This window comes from Lactuca serriola, chromosome 6 (genome assembly GCF_051521515.1).
Source record: "Lactuca serriola cultivar US96UC23 chromosome 6, Lser_US96UC23_V15, whole genome shotgun sequence".
Lineage (NCBI taxonomy): Eukaryota > Viridiplantae > Streptophyta > Magnoliopsida > Asterales > Asteraceae > Lactuca > Lactuca serriola.
In genome coordinates, this window is record NC_136413.1 from 76,089,429 (window position 1) to 76,099,233 (window position 9,805).

Consider the following 9,805-nt stretch of genomic DNA (forward strand, 5'->3'; position numbering starts at 1 on the left):
GTTAAAGAGTTAAAACTCAAATCGACCAATCAACTATTTATATCCATGAACTCAACAACAACCAATTATAAGGAATCAATACAGAAAGACAAATTTAAAGACATTATTAAGGGTTATTGTCACTATAACCCAATAATGTTTCGTATATTGGTTTAAATGAGATTTTTTTTTTTTTTTGCTTCTGAAGGGTACGAACTTGTATTTTACCTGTTAATTTCGTACATTTACCTGTTTTTGAAGGTTACACTGTCTTGTTAATAAAAGAAATTGTTAATAAATTTGTGGACCCCTCTTTTAATCTGTCTTGTTCATCATCACCACCATCTGTCTCCATCTCCTTCACCTTCATTTAAATTCATGCTTAAACACACATTGCTTTTGTTCATAGCTTCCCTTTCTACATCAATATTCTTAGAAACCATAAACTAAATCAAAGAACTGAGATGATTCATCTAGTGTATTCATCAGCCTGCACCTCTGCTTCGTCACTATTTTGTTCCTCCGGAATAACTATGTGATCTGATAAATGTAACGACGTGAAAATTTAAAACAATTTTTCATTTTTAAAATGCAAACTCTTCATAAGATCTCGTATAAAAATCTCTTTTATTCAATTACAACCACAACTCCATTAATAATCCAGGATCCTCATAACTCTTTCTTTGGTGTGTACAATCAAGTCGGTGTCGTCCCGCGATTCCGAGAGGAAAACCTGAAATACATAACACATAACACGGTAAGCATGAAGCTTAGTGAGTTCCCCAAAATACCACATAAAACACATATTAGCCACTCGAGGCTATAACTCTATGGACCCTCTGGTCCTGACTCTGTGGACCCTCTGGTCCTAACTCTGTGGACCTTTCGGTCATAACTTTGTATACTCTGGAACACACACACACAGCATAAGTCACATAGAAATAATGCAGTACATCACATCACATAAATAGCATACAAAATACTTTGTCACATAACTCTAATTACCACTTTAGGTAAGATATAGTGAGAAGACTCACCTGGAAAGTATAAAACAGCTATCCTCACACTCGAATCTCGAACTCGCCACCCCCTAACACATAAGGCAAATATCTCTAATTAAACCGACGATTAATCTTTCCCTCTCTAATTGGGAAGTGGATAAAAGACCATTTTATCCCTCTGTGGTCTTTATTACTTATGTTGACCAATACCCCACAATCAACAGAAGTCAACTCAAGTCAACAATCCCACTTGGCCCGACTCGGCGAGTACACCTTTGTGACTCGTCGAGTTCACTCACCTTCCCGAAGTCTCTTGAAGATCCAACTTAACTCGTCGAGTCGACCCCACGACTCGTCGGGCTACATCGCGATTCAGTCCAGACATGAAACCCTAGCCGACTCGTCGAGTCGGCTCATTGACTCGGCGAGTCCATTCAGACTTTTCCTTATCCAGACGATTTCAACCAGATCTAGCACTCTAATCTATAGATCTATCATTCCAAAGCTTAACACTTTCGTAAAGTTTCGATCTTTACACTAATGTACGGTGTTATAGCTCCAAAACACCAAAACACATTCTTCATGAAGGTTTTTGCTCAACAACCTTCATTTGGGCCACTAAAGCCGAGGCATCTAGCCTCTAAGGACCTCTCAAGTCAGATCTGAGGTTTCCCACCTCAGATCATGTCTCACTTAGCTCAAAGATAAAAGGAGGGGAGTTAAGCCCTAAAACTCCCAAGATCTAGAGGTCTAATCACAATTAGATGAAAAGGATGCAAGGTCATACCTTCCACAGCAACTCCATGAGAAGATAAGCTAGATCCACAGCCTCCATCTCGTTCCTTGCTTGATTCATGCACCTTTCCTTCCACATAACTCACTAAATCACTTGATTTCATCATAAGAACTCAAGCCCAAGCTCCCATGGTGATTTAGGGTTTCTCACAGAGGATATGAGGCGCACCCAAGGTCATAAGTTCCTTTAAATACGCTCCAAACCTGGAACTTAGGATTTTTCTCGGACCAGTATCTACTCGGCGAGTCCCCCTTCTGACTCGTCGAGTCCACTTATTAAATCCCCCGAAGGATCCCGACTCGACTCGGCGAGTTAGACCCTTAACTCGTCGAGTCCCCCCTTGAAACCCAAGATTAACCTTTACAATAATATCCCTGAAATCCGGATGTTACAATAAAGTTCAACCATCAATAACAAAACCCTAATGACAGCATCACCTCGACCACCACTACCACCACCGGGAACTCAACTGAATCTGGAGGAGACTACTTATTGACTGTCAGACTATAAGTGTTGGCTAATGCCATACCCATAACAAAACTCAACATCTCGAATGCCAACACAATAAACAACCACATACAAAGTACAGTGTAACAAATCATCACAACCCTTGGTTTGGTTGCCGTTGGGAACTGTCACAATATTGAAATTCTCAAGCATCGATGCTAATTGTAGCTTGAATCTCAGTTTAATATCTTTTGAAATTAGGATACAAAAATTCTTCGAAATGATGTTACTTGTAACTTGAATCTTCTTAACCTTATATAATTAGAGATTAATAAGGTTCTAAAACTCATGAAATTATAAGCTTTGATGTTACTTGCTATTTTGTTTCATGCCTTTTATAATACAGGAGTATATGAAAATGAGTTGAATCATATGTGTATGTTGCTTTGTCTGGTTCATCCCACTAAACAAAATTCGAAGTACTGATATGCATACTTCGTAATGGTGACGAAATTGCGGGTATTGGAGCAGTCGGTGAGAGGCCTGACCGAGGATGATACCACATGAATCGTTGGCAGTACTGATAGTGGAGATAATGTTGGTAATTTTGACGAGCATTCCCTAACCCATTTTGTGAGGTGTTGATCTAGGATTTGGTCCGACAACTGAGTCATAATCAAAATCACCATCGTCGATCAAATTTGATGTTCATGATTAGGGTTGGTTGAAATCGGAAGACGGGGAACAGAGTGAAGAACCATCGATGATCAAGATTTGATGTACATGATCAGGCGACACTCTCGATAACAAAGAAGATGAAGAACAGAGTGAAGAACCAGAAGAAAATTGATTGGAATCAGAAGAGACACTGCTGCTATTTTTTTGATTTGAACGTCCGATTTCTTGTGATGCAATTCATACGTGATTATTGGTTTTTCTCTAAACGATAAGCAGACTCCGTTGATTTCATGACCATCGCTATTAAATTTAGGGTTTTTGTCAAGTTCGGTAACATGGTGGCAATTGAGGTGGGAGTTTAATAATTGACTTTGCATATTAAACCTGCTGACTAGGAAGGGCTCACCGGATGACCCCTTCAATTTTTTCAAAATGACTTTTTAAACCTTAAAAACATGAATTTGTACCCTTCAAAGGCAAAAAAATCACGAGGGACCATTTAAACCAATATACGAAACATTATTGGGTTACAGTGACAATAACCCTATTACTAACCACTATAAATTTTAAGGAACAATAGGATATATAAGATGAGAAGAACCATACACCAATTCCACTAAGTATATATTGAATATATATGTCTAATAATCATTATGGTATGATATTGCTAATAATATATGATCCTATAGGGTCACATTTTGTATATTTATTATTAATATGAATGTTAATATATAATATCAATTCTTGTTATTTAATTAGGAAATAATTATTGTTTTATGAAAATAATAATTATAAGAGATTATAACTAGTTATTATTTCATATGGTATGAATTAATAAGTCATGCACAACATTTTGAACTAGTTGGATTCTTTTGTCTTTTACCTAAAGACAAAGTTTAAATTTTATAAACTTGGAGTTTATAAAAATTAAAGAATTTGTCCTCTTTTGAGAGGTATGGCCAAAATTAATAAAGTGATATGGAGGTCGATTGTCAACATTCATGCTTTGTATTCCCATGCTTCTAGAGGCTACAAATATTCTAGAGTATTTATTATAAGGCCCTTACTTTTCATGGGGTATATGAAGGATGTGTCTTGCATGTTTTTTGGCTATTTTTTGGTCTTAATCCTTCTCTTAAAGCTTATGGGCAAAATTTCTCTAGATTCTCCTCCTCTCTTTCTCTCTGTCTCTCTCTATCTCTCTCTCTCTTTTGAAGTTAGTTTGGTGGCTTAAAGCTTCCTTGAGTTGTCTTCTTTAGTGCTTATTTGAGTTAAGCACTTAAAGGCTTAAGATGCTCAATAATACAATAAAGAACTAGCATTCCAAGTGTCTTACTCTTGATGGTGGGTACACATAGAGAAAATCATGTTCTTTGATTTCTTGCTATCTTCATCAACACCCCCAAAACCAAGTGGGTTCAAAGGCTTCAAAGGTTGTCATTCTAAAAAAAAAACTTTGTTGTTTTTATTTCATTTTAACCTCTATAATTTGATCCTTGATGGTTTGGTTTTGTTATAAATTAAAAATAAACTTGTTATTTTTTTAAAGCTTTCGTTGACCGGTTTTTATGAAAAACTAACTTATATTTTGTATCAAAACCCATCAGTAGTATCAGAGCCATCTTTTTTATGTTAGAATGATTTTTTATATTTGATAATATTTGGTTTTTGGAAAACAAACATGAATTTCTTTTGGTTAAGAAAAATCCATATTTGTGTTCTTTGGCATCTTCTTGGTTAAAATTGTTTATTTTTATATATAACCATTTTTCATGCATTTTGGTTATATAAAAAGTTGTCTTAGAAAAAACAAAGAGTTGTTTGTTATAATATTTGATATGTTGTTGTGTATAAACAAGTCATTTTGACCTTTGTGTTGTGTTTGGTTGATATTTATTTATTCATAAGATGTAATAGATAAATAGGTACTTTTTCATTTGTTGATTTGTTGTAATAAATTAGTTAGAATAGTTGTATTTCTTTTTAAATGTAACAAGATGAAGAAATGACCTCCTCGAAGATGACGTAACCATTTAAGACCATAAGCTTCTACTTTTTGTATTGGGCTTAATTATAGTCTTAATGGTTTAAGTGTTGCAACTTTCACTACATGAAGATTTAAAGTTCTTTTGCAAGCAATAGTTAACTTGGCAAGTGGGAGCTTGAAGACCTTTTGAAGTGTCCTTTGAGTCTTTTAGGAAAGACTTAATAATTCTTGTAATGACTCACAAAAATTATTACTAGACATGGTTTGGTTTATACACATTATAATGCATGCATGTGATGTTTATTTTTATGTTGTTGTATGTTATGTTTTGTGTATGAAAATGAGTTTTACATGTCAAACATCATTTTAAAATAAGATAATATCACTTGGAGTTTGAGTAAAAAATATTTAAAAGATAACATAAGATATTTATAAATGAATATTTATTAAGATGTTTTTACCGGTTACCGGTTTACTCGTTAAAAATTGATTTTTTGTTAAAAATAGTTTTATAGTAAAACTTATAAATACCCAACTTTGAAATATTTGAAATGATTTAAAATATGTTTAAACATTATATAAACTTCATGTCTTTATAATAAATAAGGAGTTTTTATTAAAAAGACTAAAATCGGTTTATAGCGTTGTAACGACAATAATAAAGCTATTTATTATTTTTTGCGTTGAAACTTAATATATGATATTTGTGTTTTAAACATAACGCAACATGTTGATATTATGTTTTATGCATGCCAAATGAGATTTAAAAAATAAGTATCAGTACCCAAGTTTTGGTTTATCAAAATATGACTTTTATCATAAGATGCATAAAATTGAGTTTATAAAATAAAATAAGTTTATTCTATAAATTCATGAAGTCATAAGTTTTTTATTGTTACAAGGAGATTTAAAATTGTGATTTTATAACTCATCCAAAACTCCAAGTCTTAAATATGAAATGAAATATTATTAAAACTATTATCGGTTCTTAAAACCGATCTACGACTAAACTTTAAAATACCGTATTTTAGTTTATAATTGATCATGGCTAATGGCAAATAAAATGAAGTTTTATTTGGCACCTAAAGAACCTCATAACAAGTGATATGAATTTTACAAAATGGTACATGAATTGTTGGATGTACGCAATATTCATGAGACCATGTTTTTATAAACTATAACTGTAAAACATATACAAAACATTTTCTAAAAATGCAAGTCATTGCTGTCATTTTGAAGAACACTTGTTATCATTTGTATGTCTTAGTGTCACAGGGTCACCTAGTCATTAGGATTCTCTTATGATGTTTAGGTTAGTTTTGTAGTTTCTGGTTTCTAAAGGGTAACCTTGTCACTGGAAAGTTACAATACTACAAGTTGTTTTAAGTAGGATGACTTGATCGGAATATTGTGTGATAAAGGACACCTAAGAATGAGAGGTATGAGGCATAGATGGGATAAACATGTCAAGTTAAGCAATAGTTGTTTAGGATCTCATAACCTAGGAGTTACATATTTTATGCAATTGGTAATCGCTACCTACCGAGTTTGATTAAGTTAATGGGATAAAGGTCACCTAACCATTTACTTGTTTTGTTACTTGGATCCTAGACTTTAATAAATTAATGTTTTAAGAAACAATAAAAGGTATTAATTTTTAAAGACTAAATATTGAAAATACTAAATGAAAACTTGTTAAATTTTGTTGATAACTATTAATAATTTTACGCCCTACAAAATCCCACTCTTGTTGAGTATCAAGATGTAGTAACATATGATGGTTATAATTTCTATAACCGATATAATATCTTCAGGTCCCGCCTTAAGGAAGAAATTATATATACTGAAAGATCTCATACCTGAATAACCTCTGCAAACCAGTCTGTCTAATCATGATACTTTGATGGAAGTATTATTGTGATGATGTTGATGTATCTCACATCATACTGGAGTAATTAACCTTGACTTGCATAAAGTCTTAGATAATTATGAAACATATCAGATGTATCATCAAGTAAAGCAGATATTCAATCAGGACAGTAGAAAGTGCTTCAAGTTTGTTCAAGCATTGAATAAAAGGAAGTCTAAGAGATTGTGTACTCAAATAGACTTATAGTTCAGTTAAGGGAAATACAGCATGAACCCAGAAATCAAGAAAGGATCTAAATGATTGATGTTGCTTCTATTTTGGAAGAAATTGGACATTGAAAGAAAAATTGATTCTCTAATCTCATTAAGCTGAAGAAGTCTGACTTGGACAAGACTTCTGATATATATGTGATAGAACTATTTATTTTCCATCATTCACTTGAATATGTTATACTTCAGGTGACACTAATGATTGATATTATGTGCAGATGATTTGAATAAATAATCAAGTGATTACAAACAAATGATATTTCGTGTTGAAGATATAACAAGTGGTATAATCTTTATTTAAACAACATATGTTTTGTACCTATTCTTATAGGGACACATAAGAGTTGTAATTTATGAATAAATCTAGATTTATTTATCATTTAATGGATGTTCACGTTCATGTTCTTAAACGTTGTATTATGTGTTAAATAAGATTTTCTCAAAATGTTAATTATGAAGTAAATCTATAAGCTTTCATTAAATTGATGGTTCTAATCATAACACCTAATTAATCAAATGGTATTCGATTCAATCTTATTTATGTCATAATCATCATTACTATATAAATAAGAAATACATATACCAACTTCAAAATGATGGAATTTTTTAAGGCAAATGAGTTTGATTCATTTGATAAATGTGAACCCTATTTATATGGGAAGATGATTCGAAAGTGTCTTTATCTATTAATAATTAAAGAACAAAGGGCTTGACAAAGAATTATACATAAGTGATGTATGCAATATTTTCAATCCATTAATAGATTTGGTGATAGATGTTTAATAAATTTCACTGACGACTTTTATTCGTTATTGTTGAAACATTTGATTTGCTCAAATTGTTTCATAGTGAATATTGAGATTCGACTTAATGAGATCATAATTAACCTTTCCTTGTGATAAATAAAATGAGTTTTGTAAATCAAGTCTTCTTGAAACATCTTAGGAGTTGTGGAATTGATTCACTACTCACTTCGTCAAAACACTCACTCGTCATTAGTATGGTTCTTATGGCACAAAATCACATGGTCACTTGGATCTATCTTGTAATGCTCGAGGTAGCCTTCGTATTATCTAATGGGATAAGGTCACCTGGTCACAAGTTGAATGTCGATAGTACAAGTTTTGAAGAGGATAAAAATAGATCATTCAATCTATTATATGATGTTTTTAAAAGATCTACTATTTACTTTATAAATTTTTGGAATTATGTTCACTGCAATAAATATTATATATATATATATATATATGTGTGTGTGTGTGTGTATATATATACACACACACACACATATATATATATATATATATATATATATATATATATATGTGTGTGTGTGTGTGTGTGTGTGTGTATATATATATATATAACATCCCAAAGATCGAGGGCAAAACTTTCATTTTAATATATAGATTCAAAAATTCATTTACATTTATCCAAACATTAAGGTATTACAAATTAAAACAATTATCAGAGTAATTCCCAAAATCATAAGTTGTGGAAAAACATAGGTGTGTGCTCTATGATCAAGTCGGGCCCTTCCCTTGCAAATAAAAAGTATCTAAAACCATAAACCACAAACTGTAAGCACAAAGCTTAGTGAGTTCCCAAAATATCGCATACCATACATAACCATGAGCCAAATGTATCAGTCATATCAAATCAATCAATAAAAGTGTTACGTGTCAACCATAGTCATGCCATTTTGCCATGAGCCGCCTCGTGGTCTTCCTTTCCAGGCCGGGGTCACAACCCTGGGTCTTACAGACTAGTGCCGGGAGCCACCTCGGGGACTTCCATGCAAGCATTACAAAGACAACTAGCATACAATCTACATTACTTAAATAATTAACTGCTAGAGTTCAGACTCTGGTCTTGCATACGGTTTGGCAAGAGTCGCCTTCTGGTCTTTCATTCAAACTGTCAAGGGTAGGGGTGAGCATGGGTCGGTTTGAGTCGGTTTTGACCTACAACCGAACCGAACCCAATAAAATCGGTTTTCAAAAAAATAAAAACCGAACCATGAACCCAAACCGTCGGTTCGGTTTGTCGGTTTTCAGTTTCTTCATGGGTCGGTTCCGGGTTTAAACCGAACCCAATGATAATCCCAATTAAACTGATTTGAGGCTTGATAGAGGTTAACGATTCCTTATATTAAGGGTGAAACATGCGCAACTTTCATACACCCATCGATGTGGGATAGATCAAATTGCAAATTAAGCAAGATTCGAACCCTTGACATCATGTTCAAGGGGAAGGCGCTCAACCGCTGGGCCAAGAGCGTGTTTGTATATCTAATTCGCGCCTCAGATATATATATTCTTATGATTACATATAAAAAAACATGGCACTCAACCATTGAGTCGGTTTCTCGGGTTGGGTGGGTCACTTTCTAAGCAAAAACCGAAACCGAACCCGATTTTTCGGTTTTTAAAAATTTGAAACCCTAACCGTCGGTTTTGCTTCGGTTTCGGTTTCGTCGGTTTTGATCAGTTTCCCGGTTTCTTGGTTCGGGTTCGCTCACCCCTAGTTAAGGGTTACCATGGGTCTTCCTGCAATAAATAAACCAAATGGGGCGACATTGGTGCCTTCTACCCATAGAACATTGAGGAGACTCACGTCGAATGCAGAAGTTCACTGAAAGAAATCCATAGTTGCTGCCCTAACGATTCCTCCGGGCTATCAATACCAAGATAACACCCAATTAGCAAATAGTTTCCAAACTATAATCCATAATCTATACTTGGGGTAAAATTGTTGGATTAGTGTCCAAGTCCATAA